Consider the following 21,036-nt stretch of genomic DNA (forward strand, 5'->3'; position numbering starts at 1 on the left):
TCTAATTAAAATGTTATTATAGATACGAGGTCAACTAAACGTCTCTGGTGTATGATTTTGTAGAACCGAAGTTTTTGTTGTTGTTCTAGTCCTTGCATATAATAAATATTATTTATAAATATGTTACGAATTATGTAATCTATAATAGTCTGATATCTGCGAAATGCCGATTGTACTAAAATATTTGATTTCAAAACTTGTCAGGACGTTCGGAACGTAAATAATTTACCTTATACAGACCCTTTCAAATGGAAGCTAACACGTTTTAAGATGGGCGCTCTCACGTGTACTTTCTCACTGGCGAGTCTTGTCCGTTTTCTCTTTCACTGTTTCTAAATCCACTGTGCCGGGCCCGCCTCTTTCCAGTTCTGTTTTGGTGGAAGCGGCTCTTGGTTGGACAGTTCTGGGGGCCACGGCTTAGGGCGTGTGCAGGGACGGGTGGGATTTAGGAGCAGCGAGCGAATACATTGCGCTGTAGATGTCTGGTTGTGAGGCCTGACACCTTAAAAAGTCCTCAAGTTTACTGCTGCTTCTGTTGGTCTGTGCAAGGCAACGATTCATTGCAACTGAGCGTGGTCTTTGGTAAATGTAATATTTAAACGGTTACAAATATGTGTGCGTGATTACAGCCACTACTTGCAAAGGAACTAAGAAGCCAGTTTGCAGCGATGCACAGGAAATATTGCACATGAAGTAGGTTTTTATATATTTATTTATTTAGTTATTTATTTAGTTATTTATTTAATGCAGTTTTATATAGCGCAATCTTTACCCAACGGTGGCAGAGCGCTTTACAAAAGAACCAGGTAAGTTACATAGATACACTAAGCACGCTATGTTACATATATACAGTTACAAAGGTACACAAGAAAGACTGAGCACGCTAATGAGTTACATATATGCAGTTCCAAATCTAACTATTTGTATGTTTATAATGTTAAAAAAATTAGGTGTCAGTGTTAGGTTAAAAGCAGGAGTAAAATACATATTTACTAAGTTGACCTAATGTGATTGCTAGATGGACGAAAGGGTCAAGAAATAAGTTGAATTATTCCAGGAAGTGCCTTTGGAGGAGGAGAGTTTTAAGATCAGTTTTGAAGGTCCGGAAAGAGGTGGTGGTTCGGAGGGATTGAGGAAGTGAGTTCCAGATTCTGGTTGCATTACCAGAAAAGGATTGGGCTATAAATCTTTCCCTTTTGAAGGTAGGAGGTTCGAGCAGTAAGTTTTCTGCATTGCCTGAAGTTCTAGAGCCTCCAGAGATTTTGAGTTTATTAGCCAGATACAGATAGCGTAGGGTGGAGCTCGGCAACACTTTGTGGGTGATACAGGCAGTCTTGTAAATTGACCTTGCTTCAATAGGAAGCCAGCGAAGAGACAACAGTAAGGGTGTGATGTTATCATTTCTTTTAGCCCCATATACGAAGCAAGCTGCTGAGAGGAGGATGGATTTTAGAGGGGATAGGTGGGATCTGGGGAGGCCAGCAAGGAGAGAGTTGCAGTAGTCCAATCTGGAAAGTACCAAAGATTGGACCAAGGATTTTAGGTCTTGTTCAGGAAAGAAGCGCCGAAGCCCCCATAGAAGGCGCAGTTGGTAGCGTGCATTCTTGGCGATGGAATTGTTATGGGACTGTAAGTTGAGCCTTTTGTCTAGGATGACGCCTAGAAATTTGGCACTGCCAACAATGATAGGTTTGTTGTTGAGAAAGTCCAGATTGTTCATCCAAGATTGGATAGGAGGAGGAGATAGTGAGGTCAAGAGGAGGAGGAATTCTGTTTTGGAAGGATTCAGAATTAGTTGATGAGTTGACAGCCAGTGGTGGATGGAGTTGAGAGTGGTGTTGAGGATTGAAATGTCATGAGTGGAAGATACCTTTAGGTTGATTTGGGTATCATCTGCATATAAGTGATAATGAATCCCAGATTTTTTTAGGAGATTACCCGGCAGTTCAATATAAAGGATGAACAGTGTGGGTGCGAGGATTGAGGGACGCCTTGTCCAACAGCCATTGATGTGGACAGAGAATTTGCTATTTTGATCCTCTGGGAGCTGCCTGAGAGGAATGATTCGAACCATTTGAGCACTGTGCCTTTAAAACCCATTCTTAGCTTTAAAGTGTTCAGAAGAGTGTTGTGATTAACAGTGTCAAAGGCTGCGGATAGGTCCAGAAGGATCAGGAGGTGAGTGTAATCAAGCACTTTGCCTATGTCATTAGCCCAATGGAAACTGTTAACTGTGCAGCACAAAGGGAGGTAATTGTCCTTCCTGGAATGCCATGACATGCTAACATTCCTAATTTTTTAACCGCTTTATTTTAGCAGTCTCCTGCCTGAAATTCCATCTGCTTCAATGTAAGTCTGTGGCGAAAATATAGTCCCCCGATTATTATTTCGAAATCTCCCTCCCTTTTATTTCAAAATGTTTGCTTGTATGTGAATAGTAAGATACAAATAGAAACATTGAACTCAGCATAATTCATGTTCACTTATATGTGAAAGTAAGCTATTTCACCTTATTGATTAACAATATTATTTGCTCCATAACCTTGTAAATCTTTATTTTGTTGTTCACTCACATGACTGGTTGATGCATCAACATTCAATGAGATAACCTCATAATTATTGTCCTCATTGCTATTATACAAATTTTTCACTTCACCTAGCTACACATACTCTTCGCCTTAATTTACATCACATTCATCAGTCTTGTTATATACTGTATCTCAAACGTTTTGTATTTGTGATTTTCTCAACTATGCTTTAAAACTTAAGCTTGTTCACTAGTGAGTAGAACTACATTAAATTTACAAAACGAACTTTGATCTTCCAGCTCAACAGCATCTTCTTTTATGCTTTCAACTTTGCAAGTATATAGAAAATAGATTTCTACTCACAAGGAAAGTGACAGAAGGAGTAAAGGCAATGAAAATTTAGTTTTAAGGGTTGGATTAATCATATTCAAGAATCCTCATGTGACAATCTCAATAGAATACATAGGTGCTATAGGTTGCGGTGCAGTGCAAAAGTGACCAACTGCGATGATGTGGAGAATATATATGCAGTTCACAACACTCAAAATATAGATACATGATCCAAAAAAGTAATCAACCAACAGGCCATAGTTCTAAGAATTGTGTATACGTGAAAGCAAAGTCATGTAACGTCACAATATTGGTGTCCTTCTAATAAATGAATAAGTGGTTGATCTCAAGTAAATATTTTAAGCCTAGGACAAAGAATTGGAAAGGGTCTTCATCAGGACAAAAATAGCAACCTAGAAAAGAAAGGGACTGTCAGACAGGGAAGAGATAAAAAAAACAGAGAATAAAACATACACATGATAGAGTTGGAGGGCAGCAAGCCGCTCATCTCGGCTTATTAGGTGTAATATCCCTCTGCAGAGTAGATATGAGGAAAGTAGTAGGACTGTCTATTCCAGAGGTAAACAGAGAGGTTAAGTAGAGTAAAGAAACCTGATGGGAGGGAAATTGTTTTAGAATAACGAATAACGTTAAATACCTGTACACAAATGTAAAGCATCAACAAAGTTACTGTGCATTCACCCTCATCACAATCACCACAATCCTCAATAGATTGTAAATGCAGCCTTGGTAGACAATCAGCCCGTACATTTCACCTCCCGGAAATGGATTACATTTAAAAATCCTACTCTTGTAATTTAGAAATTAAGTGAATCAAAGTGCAGACTCTGGACCATTCTCGCCGTCACTTAATTTAACCGTTTATTAACTGCTTTAAGAATAAAATGATAGCCCAAAAATATATTTTTATACTTAGATATATTCACACAAAAAAAACAAAGGTTACAGGGATGTTATAGTTAGGTTCAGAATTTACACTGTCAAAACCATGAAAATTAAGCTGTTAGAGTTATCTCAAGTCACTATAGCTTGTACCCTAAGGTAACTATAACTCACTCTATTGCCATGCACAGTTTTCTCATCAATAACTTTACTGCAAATGTTGCGCTGATATTATCAATGATGTCATAGAAGATATCATGAGTGATCGAATATGTGGGGTAATTAGCAGTGCATGGCGAGGGAGCGAGTTACAGTTACCTTAGTTACAGTTACTTGAGATAACTATAACAGCTGAATTTCTATGGTTTTTGTGTGCAAATTCATAACCTAACTATACTTTCCCTGTAACGTTTGGGCTTTTTAGTGAATTTCTATGGTTTTTTAAAATTCTGTTTCCTAACTATAACATCCCTGAAACCTTTAAACATAAGAGGTTAAGCACTATTCAATAAATGGTAAAAATCCAAACGCAATATTTCAAAAAACAGTAAGCACACGGAATGATGTCCAAGCTGTAAGTGTCGTAAAAGGACTTCTCTTGATGTCATATTTTCATTAAAATAGAAGATCATAGCCGACGCGTTTCGTCTCAAAGAGACTTCTTCAGGGCTATTGAAAAAACATACAAGTGTAGTTTAAGAAAGTGTTTATGTACATACACTAAGACACTGACACTACATTTAAAAACAAACATAAATATTTACAATAATTACTAGGGAATCACCATCCTTATAACAATACAAAGTGCATTTCTTAACACAGTGAAAAGGGCCTATATACATTGTACAGTAGATTGTAACTGGGACAATTTTACATAAAAAAATTCTCTAATGCAATTTATACAGCAATAACAACTGTAGTTTACTCGATTGGTATCATTGTGGGTTAACAATCAATGATGACTAGTATCGTACCTTCACAGAGTAACAATAAGTTATTCTCATGGACATTAGTACGGTTCAACCAAGTAACTGGAGGTCCAGATTTGCGTGAAAACTTCTACGTGGTTGGCATTATCTAAAGCGATAAATATATTGATTTATGAAACAATTGTTACTACTCATTAGATTTTATATACATATATAAATAAACTAGCGTTTTCAACAGTATGTGCCCATTATTCCACAACCAAATAACCTCAAAATTATACAATTTCTATCATATGCCATTTTGCATTTGACGATCCATTATTCCACAACCAAATAACCTCACAATTATACAATTTCTATCATATGCCATTCTGCATTTGACGATCAAGAAGAAAAAATTGTTAGCTATCTTGCATATTGTATTATATATAAGGGAGCAGATGGAGAGATCTCTGTATCAACGAGAGCAAAAACTATACAAACCTATACAGATCACTGTATAGTGTTTTTGAAAGCACCAGGAGCTATATCAACAGTATTAAGCTAAATGGCTTGTGTTTCAATAAATACTAGCAGATGCAAAAGCAGATGGTTTCATCTAGCATAGGCTTTTCAAATTGATTCGGGTGCACCACCTATAGCAAAATGTATGTCCTCAAATATTATAACCGACGTCACATTGGTAAATACAAGTGCACCATCATCCCTAGAATATTTACAAACTAAAATCAATGAGAGCACTCATCATTGTAACATGACTCTTATGTATTTTCCTCATGTGCCAAGCAAAACACTGTATACGTGGCACTGATGTATATAGCCAACCGATGATAGCACCCTACTTAAACAAGGCTAGGTCACTTATATGTTATTAGAATGTTTTTATATATATTGAGGCTCCAAGCACTGGCTACCAATGGCCCCTGTGTTGTAAACAGTTCCCAGATATTTTTAGATTGATGTTGCACTATTACTCTATGAATCACATGAGCTCACTATGTGGAAGACATCGAATATTTTCAATTCTTTTCAAGTTAAAACATGAAGTTCCCAAACAAGAGCATTGTTACGGTCCCCACCGGTAGGAATGTACAGCCACTATCGTTAGTGAAAACTACCCGCTTCCATACAGCAATATCATATTGAGAGATAAAAAGGCAGCAGCCATCTTAGCATGCTCATATCTCACTATGCATAATACTGATGAAGTCTTAGTTTGGGACATAAGATAACCTATGTCTGTATCAGCTCCTAATCTCGTACGTACGGTGGCCTTAAAAATATATTAATTTGCAAACAACAAACGTTGCACAAATTTACGGCCACTCCTTTTTAAACAAGAAAAAATTAAACGTAGCACTTCTATAACTGTATCATATCGCATCTTTATGTAACTCACCAAAAGGGCCTAGTAACCCATCGCTTCTGTATTCCTCGTTGTGCGTTACGAAACCGAACATCTCGAGACGGGCGTATTTAAACCCCCCGCCCGGAAATGTCGAACACCTGTTGCAGTGTAGAGATCAAAGATGTCTAAAACTGCCGCGAATAAGCCTGAAAATAAGGCGGCCATCTTAAAACAATAGACAACCCCGAGTGGGTGCACTGATTTCAATAGAATGCATCCCGCGTAACGATATATCCAACATCATGTAAAACCAAATTAATAATATACCGGTGCCGAGCTCCAAACCGAGTAAAGAAACAGAAAATGCTAGAGTTACAGTAGGGTCAGTGTAATAGAATGCTAAGTATATGAGGAAAAATGGAGGTGGCACCAGGTATGAAGTCACAACTTCGTGAGAACGAGTTGGTTCTAAGTAATAATTTATTCTTCTTTGTATGCAATATAAAAGCAACAGCCAACGTGTTTCGTTGCTTTTTAATGGAACTTCATCAGGGCTGCAATCAACACAAAACAACGTATAAATAACGACATAAATACAGACAGGAACATTTGATAAGAAAAGACATTATAAACTCATCACATTCATGGCACTAAAACTTAGATCACCGACATATATATAAGAAAACAGTTAATACACCATGTCAAACAACACATATAGACACTACTAATCACCATCACAAACGATATATTCCTTTATAATACATATATATATACAAACTTAAGAACAACCAATTTAAACAGATTAATACTATTTACAATCATATGAATCAATTACCTCACTTAGGGGAAAAAGAAAGAAGAGAAAGGAAAAAGGTGAGGGGAGAAATAGAACAAATCAATAAGTGATATAATACCATATATGATTGAAATGAATATAATTAAACATACTCCAGCTGATACGATAAGATCATGGTATTTCCAATGTGAATAGGTGATACAAATAAAATCATGATATTTTCAGTGTGAGTAGGTGGATAAGTAAATGAGATCTCACCAGAGAGTAGTCAAAATTGTTAGTTTATGAATAATTTCTCTGTAAGTGTCCAAGATAAGGGTCATCAAAATATGGTATAGTTTATCTACAAATGAGCAAATAACACCCATTATGGTCCCACCAAATTATCATAATATCTGGGACATTGGTTATGTACGGATACAGGAAGTGCTCATATGTCGTTGGGATGGGCGGGTCCCTTTGGTTACATAGTTCCCTATGTTTTTTGGGGTGTCCCCTGTTTGCTCATGTCACATTAATAGGTGCGCAATTAATTTCAATGAACTGCCTCCCCAGGTACTTAGATTGGGGGAGCTACTTTTGTATTGAAACTATAATTTGTTGGGACCATAATGGGTGTTATTCGCTCATTTGTAGATAAACTATACCATACTTTGATGACCCTTATCTTGGACACTTACAGAGAAATTATTCATAAACGAACAATTTTGACTACTCTCTGGTGCGATCTCATTTACTTATCCACCTACTCACACTGAAAATATCATGATTTTATTTGTATCACCTATTCACATTGGAAATACCATGATCTTATCGTATCACCTGGAGTATGTTTAATTATATTCATTTCAATCATATATGGTATTATATCACTTATTGATTTGTCCTATTTCTCCCCTCGCCTTTTTCCTTTCTCTTCTTTCTTTTTCCCCTAAGTGAGGTAATTGATTCATATGATTGTAAATAGTATTAATCTGTATAAATTGGTTGTTCTTAAGTTTGTATATATATATATATGTATTATAAAGGAATATATCGTTTGTGATGGTGATTAGTAGTGTCTATATGTGTTGTTTGACATGGTGTATTAACTGTTTTCTTATATATATGTCTGTGATCTAAGTTTTGGTGCCATGAATGTGATGAGTTTATAATGTCTTTTCTTATCAAATGTTCCTGTCTGTATTTATGTCGTTATTTATACGTTGTTTTGTGTTGATTGCAGCCCTGATGAAGTTCCGTTAAAAAGGAACGAAACGCGTTGGCTGTTGCTTTTATATTGCATACAAAGAAGAATAAAGTATTACTTTGAACCAACTCGTTCTCACGAAGTTGTGACTTCATACCTGGTGCCACCTCCATTTTTCTTCATTTTTCGTCTCTGGTTTTCCAGTGAGATCTAAACACAGCAGGTCTCGGAGTTGATTGGCACAGGATCTACATGTTTATGGGACTATGACACTGATGTGCGCGACATTGGTCGGCTGTGGAATCTTTGATTAACTAAAAATGCTAAGTATATGTACAATAGAATTAATCACACGTGTGCTTTTAACACAGACAACTGAGTCATATTAGACCGAACGAGCCTATCTCTATAGTTTGGAAAATCCTGAATGTCAATTCCAACTTGGAACTGAAAAATGACATCTTGTTATCTGCCATTTATAAATGATAGACGGTGTGAATAAGACAAGCACAAACTAATGGTCAACCCGTTTTATTAAAAAATAAGATCACCCTAGCGAACAGACCATTTATATGAAATAGTCCATGCTAGTTTAGATAAAAAATCGGGTTGAATGTGATTATGTATCAAATAATACGTCCATAGAAAAGTGCAAAGCAGGGGACCACAAACAAGATTTAGTGAAGTCCAACAGTCACATACACAACATGTACAATATCCCAAGCAGAGCCTCAGCACTTACATTATTTGCAAGAAACAGAACATAGAGTAAATTTAAAAAAGGGTAAAAAATCATGCATGTATTTTGTAATGGCGAGTCACAAAATTCTTTGCAGGAAGTTTCTATTCTTTGAAATGGCAATCATTGTTAAGTTGTAATTATCCTATATCCACATAATCTTTGTAACATATACATCAAGGTGTGCATGTTTCACAATCATAAACTAATGAGGATACATAGTGCCTTAAATCTGTAACAATCCTTTATCATATCGTCAGTCAATACTCAAATGATGAATAAATACATTCCGAGTTTTACATCATGTGTAATCCAGGACAAACATGAATGGTCAGTCCTTTTCCCTGCAATATTATCAAATATATACAAGCACAAAACATAACAGTTAATATGATCTTATTCTACAAACGATTATGCAATTAGAGATAACAACCCATTCTCATTGCAGGCCAATTTATGTTTACAGCAGACTCTCTCTCAATTGTCTCACAGAAAGTGATGCAACTCCTCATTGGTGTTGAGCCCAAACTTGCCTGTTCTGAGGCGACATATCCAAGACGCCTCTCGTTGTCTAAGTATCAACTCTGTATCCCCTCCTCTCTCTGGCATCTTGACATGATCAATGCCACTGAAGGTGATATTTTTATCACCTTCGAGGGTTGATCATGGTGTATGTGCATGGCAACTGGATATTTGACATCACAATTTTTTATGGCTCTCGAATGTTCTTGTATTCACAGTTCAAGACTGCGAATACTGCTGCCAATGTACACCTTTTTACAGGCACATGTGATCATGTATACCGTAAATGTTGTATTGCAGTTCATAAAACAGTTTATAGAAAACTTTCGCGACTGACTGCCACTGAATTTTTTGAGCTTTTTCGAACCAAGCTTACATATGCAGCAATTTCCGCATGTGTAAAAACCAAAGAGTTGGGAGCGCTAGGTGGCGCCTGACCGGCATGGCCGCCTTTCACTAAGGCTCCCGGCATCGGTCCCCGCAAATCCGGCTTCCTCCTTTCCTGGACTGCCCTGGCCGGCTCCCTCGGAGTGCGGGGGTCCGTGAAGCTGCCCTGCCGCCCCGTACCGAATCTGGGGGCGCTGCGGGCTCTGGGAGCCTCCCTAGCCGTCGCGGAGCCAGACCGACGGCGTGCAGGGGCGGCTGTGGAACCGCGGCGCGGCCACGCTGAAGAAATTTAGCCCGCGGCGCCCACGAGGGGAGCAGGCCTAAAACTGCTGGCTGGGGGACGCGGTGGCCGCGGGGCTCCCGCGGGTGCTGCTGACACTGGCCCGGTGCTGCCCTGCTTTGCTGACGCCATCCGGAGCCCCGGGGGTGCTGGATCGGACCCCCCCGCGTGACGCAGAGCGGCGAATCAGGCGGTGAGTGGGGCTGGCCGCGACCGCTGCATCGGGGCAACTGCGGGGTTGGCTGTCCGGGGGAGCCCCCCCCCATCGGGCCGTGTGTCGGCGGCCGGGGGGGCCTGGGCCCCTGGCTCCCCCCCCTTCTCCCTCCCCTCTCCTCCTGGTGGCGGCGCGGAACCGGCTCCATCGTCCCAGACCGGCTGCGGACTCCGGGTGCGGGGGGGCCCTCGCGGATTCGGGCCGCATACCGGCGGTCGGAGGGGGTGTATGTGCTGTCCCCCCCTCCTCTCCCCCCCCCCCTCCATCGCTTGGAATCCCGGCTGCGGACCCTGACGAGTGACACTTTGCCCCTCCTGGGCACTGAGGGGAGACCCGGCTAATTGTTCCCTTGGAGACCTGGGCTGCGCCGGAGGTTGCGGCCCTGCGGCGGCCGGCTGGGGGGCCCGGGCGACGGCCGGGGGCCTGGCACTGAGACCTACATTGCTGGATCCCGCTTTGCTGGGCTGCCCGGCGGGGCTTGACCGCTGAGGCTGGTGCTTCCGGGCCGTTCCCGGCCGGTGGCCCTCCCGGACGAGCCTCCTGTTTGTCCCGCGGCGGCCCAGCTGCCCGCTGCCGTCCCACGGGCCTGTCACCGGCTAGTTGCCCTCCTTCGCTGACGGACGGCCCAGAAATGGGTAAGGACAGAGCCGCCAAGCCGGTGTCCGGGGCCACCCAAACCAGGATGGACAAATTCACAACCTCCGACAAGGGGCCCGGCCCCACGGGCGAACAGGCCCCGGCCCCTGCTGCAGACCTGGCTGCCATCCTGCAGGCCATCAACTCGTCCCGCGCCTCGCTCGAGGGCATGGTGGGTGAGGTCAAAGTGGACGTTGCTCTTCTCCGGCAAGATCTGAGGAACGCCACCGCCCGCATTTCAGAAGCTGAGTCCCGGATATCCACGGCCGAGGACGACATCCGCCAGCTGCAAGACCAGGTTCGGGAGTTGACCACCCACTCTAAGGAGTTGCACCGCCGGGTCGAGGATGCGGAAAATCGCGCCCGACGCAGCAACCTGCGCTTGGTGGGTTTCCCGGAAGGAGTTGAATCGGGCCGGGCGGACGATTTCATGGAGCGCTGGTTCCGATCCTGGATGCCGGAGGACAGCCTGTCGGCTTCGTTCGTGGTGGAGAGAGCCCACCGCTCCCTGGCCCCCAGGCCCCTAGGGGCTCCACCCCGGCCGTTCATCCTAAAGCTCTTGAACTTCCGTGACCGCGATGCCATTCTCCGTGAAGCCCGGCGCAGGGATGCCCTCCACTATCAGAACCACAAAATCATGGTCTTCCCGGACTACACTCGCGAAGTCCAGGAGCTGCGCCGCTCCTACATTGAAGTGAAACAAAAACTGCGCTCCCTGGGACTCCAATACCAGCTCCAATTCCCAGCCCGCCTCCGGGTCATCTTCCAGCAAAAGACTCTCTTCTTCGATACCCCGCTGGCGGCCTGGACCTGGCTGGCGGAGGAGCACCCCTTGCAGCATTCTGGGCGCGGATCGCCTCTGGGTCCTCGGGGGAGACGGGGGAGACCCCGGACATCGAAGACCCGTCGGCGGCATCGGACATTGCCCCGGGAGCGCACAACGGGGGAGGCGATCACCACGCGCTCTGGGGGCCGGCCAAGCCAGAGATCGAGAACCTCATCGGCCTCCTCAGCCGCGCACGCCAGTCCCGTGGCGGATGGGCGGCGGGCCGCGTCACCTCGGCTTACAGGCCCTGCAACCCACCCGGTTGAATTGGCGGACACTTCGGACCTCTCTCGCAGCCCTACCATCTGACTTTCTTTGCTTACCTTTGGGGTGGGGGGGGGTGGGAAATGTTTGGGCGGGGGTGGAACGTCCCGCTGTCAGTGTTGCTCTAGGCCAGGGCAGGTAAATCAGGCTTCACTTTTGATGTATCAGGGGTCCACTAGCGCTCAAGCCCAAGCGTTTTAGTTTGGTGGTTCTTCCATTTGGTTCGGGCGACAGATGCTTCCGTTTTCGAAGTATAGGGCGGGGGGTGGGGGGTTGGGGTTGGTTTGGGGTTGCTTCTTCCTCGTTGGGGAGAATTTGTTGGTGGGGGTGACTCCCCCTTATCTGTTGTGCTAAGGTATCATGTACTGTCTATCCCGCTCTCTCACCCGGCGCTCCGCTGTCCCTCCTCTCTGGGCACCTACTCGGACGCGCCTCCACTGGCTCATTCTTCTGTCCTTGATTATGGCTGACCCACCTGTCCCTAGGGCCGCCATGCGCATACTTTCCTGGAACGTCAATGGCCTCCTGGACCGTTTCAAACGCATGGCGGTCCTCAAATATGCACAACGGGCAGAGATCGATGTACTCCTCCTCCAGGAGACTCACTTGTTGGGTAACAACTGCCCCTTCCTTGGCCGTTACGGCTATGACAGGGTATGGCACTCAGGTTTTGCTCGGGGATCCCGGGGGGTGGCCATATTGCTTCGCAAGTCTTTTCCCTTTGTCCTGACTCGGGTGCTTTTAGACCCACAGGGTATGCTACTGGTAGTGTGTGGCACTCTGGAGGGCCGACCCCTTACCCTGATGTCCCTCTACGCAGCACCGTCCCTCCTGCCGTCAGCCCTTTCCCACGCAGCGGATATCCTCCCGACACTTCCTGCAGGGGCCCTGATACTCGGCGGGGACTTTAACGCTGTCTACTCGCCCCATATGGACTCGACGGGTCCGGTCTCTTCGACCCGCGTCGCCCGCGCAAAACAACTCTCCTCTTGGGCGGAATCCCAGGGCCTCTGCGATGTCTGGAGGATCTGGCACCCGCAGGAGCGCCAATACACCCACACGTCGGCGGCCCATCACTCCCACGCCCGGATCGACCTCATCTTTGTGCCCTCTACCGACTGCGTGGGGGTGCGGGACGCACGCATTCTTCCGAGGGGCCTTTCGGACCACTCGCCGGTGCTCCTCGCTCTCGGTCCCCCCCCCCTCTCTGCCCGTCCGATATGGCGTCTGAACGCTTGGTTCCTTCACGACAAGGCTTTTCGGAGGGCGGTCGGGGGCGAGATAGTCGACTACTACTCTCATAATGAGGGCTCTGTCGTCTCCCCCGCCGTCCTCTGGGAGGCTGGCAAGGCGACTGTTCGGGGCGCCGCTAAAGGGCACCTGCAACGTCAACGACGGGCTCAATCCCAGAAGCTCGCGGACTGTGAGGCCCAGGCCTTAGAACTGGAGCGTAGTCTGGGTAACTTAGCCGATGCCGCACGGTCTCGTCGCTTGGCCTTCCTGCGGGAAGAGATTCGCCTGCACTCCCTGGAAGCGGCGAAGATCCTATGGCGCTCCTCGGTGGCCCGGGTGTACGGTTGGGGAGACAAAAACGGCACTCTTCTCCACCGCCTGGCGACCTATCCCCGGGCGGGCAGGATCATTCCAGCCATCGCGGACCCCGCGGGTGGAGTCCACACGGTCTCAGTGGCGATAGCCCAGGCATTCGCTGACTACTACTCCCGGCTGTACCGTCTCCGACCGTCCACGCTCTCCCTGAATGAGCTACTGGGAACAAACGGGGCGACACTTGCGCGGCTGCAGCCTGAGATTTCTGAGACCCTGGATTCGCCGATCGAGCTACAGGAGATTGAAGAAGCGATCGGCCGCCTGGCACCCGGGAAGACCCCGGGACCTGACGGATTCCCCCAGGAATATTACGCTCACTACCGTGAGACACTGGCCCCGAGGCTTCGAGACCTCTTTGCGGCCGTGGTGGAGACGGGCTCGTTCCGGCCCGAAACGGATACAGCAACCATAGTTGTACTCCCCAAGACACAGCCTCCCTCGCGGTCCTGCTCCGACTACCGGCCGATATCCCTTATTAACACAGAACTCAAAATCTATGCCACGGTCCTGGCGCAACGGTTACGCCCATCGCTCGCCTCCCTGGTCCATCCGGACCAATGTGGCTTTATGCCGGAGCGGGGGACCAGACACTGTCTACGGCGCCTCCACCTCGCGATGGCGCACCGCGGCCGCCTTTCCCCCTATCTGGCCCTCCTCTTGGTCGACTTTGAAAAAGCCTTTGATTCCGTGGGATGGGCGTACTTGGGTGAGGTCCTGGAGCGTATGGGCTTCGGCCCCCGGTTCCGAGCCATGGTAATGGTCCTCTATGCGCGCCCGCGGGCCCGTGTGTTGGTCAATGGGGCACTTTCTCGCCCATTTCCCATAGGCCGGGGGACGCGCCAGGGTTGTCCGCTCTCGCCCCTCCTTTTCGCTCTGGCGATGGAACCCCTGGCGGTGCTGATTCGCGCGGATCCTGTTCTTCGAGGATGGGAATGGCCGGATGTGGCCCCCGACAAAATCGCCCTATACGCGGACGACGTCCTCCTCTATCTCTCGGACCCAGCGACCTCGGGACCCCGGGTCCGTCGGATCCTCCATCGATTTGGCCAAGCGTCGGGTCTTCACCTGAACCCCAAAAAATCCGTCCTAGTCCCGCTACACCCGTCGCGGGAATGCTTCGACTGGCAGTCGGACATCCCCCTCCGGAGACTCTCCTTTAAATACCTGGGGATTTGGGTCACCCTCCTTCCGGAACTATGCTGGGCCCTTAATGTGGCTCCGGTAGTCAACAAAACCAGGTCAGACATGCTCCGGTGGCAGTCCCTCCCATTGAATCCGCTAGGGAGAGTCGCTCTATACAAGATGATGATCCTCCCCAAATTTCTTTACATACTACAAAATACTCCATGCCCTTTTCCGCGCCCGTGGTTCCGAGACCTGGATAAAATGGTGACCAAATTCCTCTGGGGCGGCGGTAGGCCTCGGCTGGCCTTGGATCGATGCAGGGTCCCCTCCTATGATGGCGGTCTGAGCATGACCAATCTATATCTTTATTACCTGGCCACCCAGTTACTGGTGATCCATGACTGGTTCTCGGGAGGCTGGGGCGACCCGGCTTACCGTCTCGAGGTGCAAGGCCTTGGGTTCTCCTCCATCCAAAACATGCTCTATGGCACAACGGTCCCCCTATCACTCCCCGACGTCGTGCGGGCTCCTTTCCTCGCGTGGCGCGCGGCACTGCGGCACACTAGATGGTCGGGGACGTCCACACAACTCACTCCGCTTTGGCACGGGACCTGGCTGCGGGAGGTGGTGGGATTGGCGGGCTTTCGGCAGTGGGATCTTCTTGGTATCTCCTGTCTGGGCGACTTATGGCGTGGGAGCCGCATGTGTTCCTTCCAAGAGCTTCAGACCCGCTTCTCGCTGCGGCCCTCCCAATTCTACCGCTACCTTCAACTGCGCCACGCGGTCCGGGCTCACGTCCCTCTAGACTCCAGACTGCCTCCCCATAGCCCACCTGAAGCTCAGGTGATGCTGGGGTATCTGGGAAAGGGGGGTATATCCCGCATTTACAAATCCCTGATTAACAATTCCCCGGTGGACTGGAGCGGGCTCAAACAGCGATGGGAGGCCTGGGTGGGACCCCTGGACGAGGCGGACTGGAGGGACGCCCTTATGGGCCCTCGGTCGCTTACCACCTCCGCTAGGCTGCGGCTCATCCAAATCTACTACCTACACACCGCCTATCTGACCCCAGACCGCCTGTACCGGGCGGGTCTCCGCGTGGACGCCTCCTGCACCCGGTGTGGGGTGGCTCCGGCAGATTTTTTCCACATGGTGTGGTCTTGTTCCCGTCTACACGATTACTGGGCAGCGATTGAAACTGAGCTAGCGGAGGTCTTGGGTTGGGAGGTTCCCCATGAGCCTAGAATGGCCCTGCTGGGCATCATGGATGGGATCGACGGATCCCGTAACGAAAAGTACTTCCTCACCACTGCCCTTATGGTGGCTAAGAGAGACATAGCGGCAGTATGGTCACAACCGGACCCACCCAGAGTGGCTACCTGGAGTAGAGGGGTGGACTGGTGTGCGGCCCAGGAGCGGTCGTTGTGTGCTGCGCGAGGCTGCCCCAAAAAATTCCGCAAGATATGGGGGAAGTGGCTGGGGGGCATGATTTGAAGGGTGGGGGCGCGGGGGGTGGGGACGGAGGATGGGGGAGGGTGGGAGGGTCTTTGCAATGGTTTATTGATGCTTATCCAAATGCAGTTACTGATGCCTTGTTCAATGCACTGCTGTATCTTACTCTTGATACTGTCTTTTATGCCGCAAAACACAATAAAAATTTGTTTATCAAAAAAAAAAACCAAAGAGTTTCTCTGGTAGCCAAGTGGGAGCAGAAATTTGGGCGCTCTTGACATAACTAGGACTTAGTATGTCTCTAAATGTCCTGCTCTTCCGGTAAACTACTCTAGGTTTGTTAGATATTATGTTAGCCGGAAAGCCTTCAGTATCAAGTAAATGCCAATTCTTTCTTAGAATGTTATAAATGTGGTTGCTGAAGACATAACATAAGTGGTGAGGCTCTGCTTGGGATATTGTACATGTTGTGTATGTGACTGTTGGACTTCACTAAATCTTGTTTGTGGTCCCCTGCTTTGCACTTTTCTATGGACATATTATTTGATACACAATCACATTCAACCCGATTTTTGATCAAAACTAGCATGGACTATTTCATATAAATGGTCTGTTCGCTAGGGTGATCTTATTTTCGAATAAAACGGTGCGACCATTAGTTTGCGCTTGTCTTATTCGCACCGTCTATCATTTATAAATGGCAGCTAACAAGATGTCATCTTTTCAGTTCCAAGTTGGAATTGTAATTCAGGATTTTCTAAACTATAGAGATAGGCTTGTTTGGTCTAATATGACTCAGTTGTCTGTGTTAAAAGCACATGGGTGATTAATTCTATTGTACATATACTTAGCGTTCTATTGCACTGATGCTACTGTAACTCTAGCATTTTCTGTATCTTTACTCGGTTTGGAGCTCGGCACCGGTATATCATTAATTTGGTTTTACATGATGTTGATATATCGTTCCACGGGATGCAGTCTATTGAAATCAGTGCATCCACTCATGGTTGTCTATTGTTTTAAGATGGCCGCCTTATTTTCAGGCTTATTCGCTGCATTTTTAGACGTGTTTGATCTCTACACTGCAACAGGTGTTCGACATTTCCGGGAGGGGGGTTTAAATACCCCCGTCTCGAGATGTTCGTAACACACATCGAGGAATACAGAAGCAATGGGTTACAAGGCCCTTTTGGTGAGTTACATAAAGATGCGATATGATACAGTTATAGAAGTGCTACGTTAATTTTTTCTTGTTTAAAAACAAGTGGCCGTAAATTTGTGCAACGTTTGTTGTTCGCAAATTAATATATTTTTAAGGCCACCGTATGTACGAGGTTAGGAGCTGAGACAGACATAGGTTATCTTATGTCCCAAACTAAGACTTCACCAGTATTATGCATAGTAATATGGGCATGCTAAGATGGCCGCTGCCTTTTTATCTCTCAATATGATATTGCTGTATGGAAGCGGGTACTTTTCACTAACAATAGTGGCTGTACATTCCTACCGGTGGGGATCGTAACAATGCTCTTGTTTGGGACCTTCATGTTTTAACTTGAAAAAAATCGAAAATATTCGAAGTCTTCCACATAGTGAGCTCATGTGATTCATAGCGTAATCATGCAACATCAATCTAAAAATATGTGAGAACTGTTTACAACACGGGGGCCATTGGTAGCCAGTATTTGGAGCCTCAATATATATTTAAATATTCTAATAACATATAACTGACCTAGTCTTTTCTAAGTAGGGTGCTATCATCGGTTGGCTATATACATCAGTGCCACGTATACAGTGTTTTGCTTGGCACATGAGGAAAATACATAAGAGTCATGTTACATTGATGAGTGCTCTCATTGATTTTAGTTTGTAAATATTCTAGGGATGATGGTGCACTTGTATTTACCAGTGTGACGTCGGTTATAATATTTGAGGACATACATTTTGCTATAGGTGGTGCCCCCGAATCAATTTGAAAAGCCTATGCTAGATGAAACCATCTGCTTATGCCTCTGCTAGTATTTATTGAAAAACAAGCCATTTAGCCTTATACTGTTGATATAAATCCTGGTGCTTTCAAAAACACTATACAGTGATCTGTATAGGTTTGTTTAGTTTTTGTTCTTGTTGATAGAGAGATCTCTCCATCTGCTCCCTTATATATAGTACAATATGCAAGATAGCTAACAATTTTTTCTTCTTGATCGTCAAATGCAAAAGGCATATGATAGAAATTGTATAATTGTGAGGTTATTTGGTTGTGGAATAATGGGCACATACTGTTGAAAACGCTAGTTTATTTATATATGTATATAAAATCTAATGAATAGTAACAATTGTTGTTTCATAAATCAATATATTTATCACTTTAGATAATGCCAACCACGTAGAAGTTTTTTACGCAAATCTGGACCTCCAGTTACTTGGCTGAACCGTACTAACGTCCATGAGAATAACTTCTTCTTACTCTGTGAAGGTACGATACTAGTCATCATTGATTGTTAACCCACAATGATACCAATCAAGTAAACTACAGAGTTGGTTATTGCTGTATAAATTGCATTAGAGAATTTTTTTATGTAAAATTGTCCCTGTTACAATCTACTGTACAATGTATATAGGTCCTTTTCACTATGTTAAGAAATGCACTTTGTATTGTTATAAGGATGGTGATTCCCTAGTAATTATTGTAAATATTTGTTTGTTTTTAAATGTAGTGTCAGTGTCATAGCGTATGTACATAAACACTTTCTTAAACTACACCTGTATGTTTTTTCAATAGCCCTGAAGAAGTCTCTTTGAGATGAAACGCGTCGGCTATGATCTTCTATTTTAATGAAAATATGAAATAAAGAGAAATCCTTTTACAACACTTACAGCTTGGACTTGGACATCATTCCGTGTGCTTACTGTTTTTTTAACTATTGCCTTTGGATTTTTACAATTGATTGAAAAGTGCTGAACCTCTTGTGTTTAATGTTGTTATAGGAGTTTCCTAGTTAAGCAGCATAGAGGGGAGTGCTCCTTGGTTTATTGCACTATACAACAGATTAGGACACTTTTTATTTGTTAGGTGCGGGCTCTAACAGCCTCTACCCTCAGTTCATTTGCATTCATCCCTGTAACCTTTGACTACGTCAGTGAATTTCTATGTTTTTTTTTAACTCGGTGGGGGGTTGGCCAGAGCTCTGCATCCAACCTCCTGCATGCAGCCAACCCCACGCAGTGCATGGCCTTTGGCGTGCGCATTGGGGGTGGCCGCCTGGCCTGCAACCACGCCCTGTAGCCAACCCCCCGAAGGCAGCCAACCTGGGTGGGTGGCTGTGTGGCCTCTCTCCCCAGGCTAATTTCTGCCCCAGGGATCCCATCCTCCGGGGCCTGCCACATTTATTTTAGGGAGAGGGTACATGGCCCTCTTCCCCGGGCCATTTTATGGGCCTAGGGACTCCATCTCGTAGGGCTCTTCCTTATTCTAAATGGGGATGGGTGCATGCATAACCCCTCCCTGGGCAGATTTCTGGATCCGGGGACCCCATCTCCCGGGGCCCAGCTATATTTAAAAGGGGGAGGAGGTGTATGTGTCCCCGCCTTGCTGTAATTTGGGAGGGGGACACACAGCCCCCCCTCCACAGGCTGATGTCTGACCCAGGGACCCCCTCTCCTGTGACCAATCTCCCGCATGCAGCCAGTCACATGCAGCGTACGGCCTTTGGCCTTGCACGTAGGGCAGTTGGCTCCAGGGCTTGGCAGTCAACATGGGTGGGTGGCTGCACTGTCTTCCTCTCAAGGCCTATTACTGCCCCCGGTGACCCATCCCCCTGGGCTGCCACAGTTTTTTAGGGAGGGGGTACATGGCCCCCTCCCCAGACCGTATTTTAGCCCCGGGAACCCCATTTCACATTGTCCAGCCATGTTTAGAAGGGGGCATGTGGCCCCCCCCTCCTCCGGGGATGTGTGACCCAGGGACCCCATCTCCTGGGGCACGGAATTACTGTAATTGGGATGGGGAACATGCAGCCCCCTCTGTGGGCCAATTTCTGGCCCTGGGGACCCCATCTCATGGGCCCCTGTCATATTTTTAAGCAGGAGGGGGGCACAGAGCCTCCCATCCCCCAGGACAATATTGGCCCCAGGGACCCCATCCTGGGGCCTTAGCTATTAATTATAGTGGAGGGGGCCACCTGGGCCCACGGACCGATTTCGGCCCCGACGACCACTTTCTCCGGGCCTGCAAATTACTAAATGAGGAGGGGGGGCGCATGGCCCCCACTCGCTTGGCTGATTTCAGCTCCGGGACCCCATCTTCTGAGGCCCTGCCATTCAATGGTGGGTGGCCCTGGCCCCACCCAGGCCACCCAGTGTCTTTTGATGAGGGCAGAGTGGGAAGCCCTAATGCCCCCATGGTCTCTGCTGGCTCCCCGCGTCCCTTAGGAGTCGGCATTGCTCCCACATTCAGGGAGCAGCAAAAAATGCTGATCCCTGCATGCAGGAGCAATTTTTTTTATCTGTGCTCTGACTGCTTCACAGCTGGCAGGGAAACAAATTAAAAGAACGCTCCCAGCTGGAGGGAGCATTTTTCCTGCTCCCGCGCACTGGGGGCAGACTTACTATTTGCTCTCGCTTGGCAGGAGCTTTACACAGGTTTCCCTGCCCATACCCCAGGAAATAGCAAGAGATCGGCCCTGGGGGATGGGGACCCTAGGGCCACTAATGTCCCCGGGAAGAGTGGCGCGCGGCCCCCTTCTCATTCCATTTTCCCGGGGGATGGGGTCTTAGAGGTCGAAGGCCACCCCCCTTCCAATTGTTAGGTTGAGCCTACAACACTTACGCTGGAGGATCATCTGTTGTATGTACTTTGTGGGATCTGGAGTATTGCCGCAGGACTTGTCTGCTTCCACTTTTTTTGCTTTTAGCTTAGGGACTTTTTTTACACAGTATCCTCCCTGGCTCTTCTTCAGGA

The 21,036-nt window shown here is 46.7% G+C and overlaps 1 long non-coding RNA gene across 1 annotated transcript; it reads left to right on the forward strand.

Annotated features, from left to right (window-relative positions):
• Window positions 1-447: 447 nt before the first annotated feature.
• On the forward strand, window positions 448-18,944 carry LOC146821563 (uncharacterized). The gene is made up of 3 exons (XR_014962737.1): window positions 448-693; window positions 18,449-18,552; window positions 18,859-18,944. It is a non-coding gene; the product is annotated as an uncharacterized LOC146821563 (long non-coding RNA).
• Window positions 18,945-21,036: the final 2,092 nt, after the last annotated feature.

The sequence above is a fragment of the Triturus cristatus genome, chromosome 6 (assembly GCF_964204655.1).
Source record: "Triturus cristatus chromosome 6, aTriCri1.1, whole genome shotgun sequence".
Classification (NCBI taxonomy): Eukaryota; Metazoa; Chordata; class Amphibia; order Caudata; family Salamandridae; genus Triturus; species Triturus cristatus.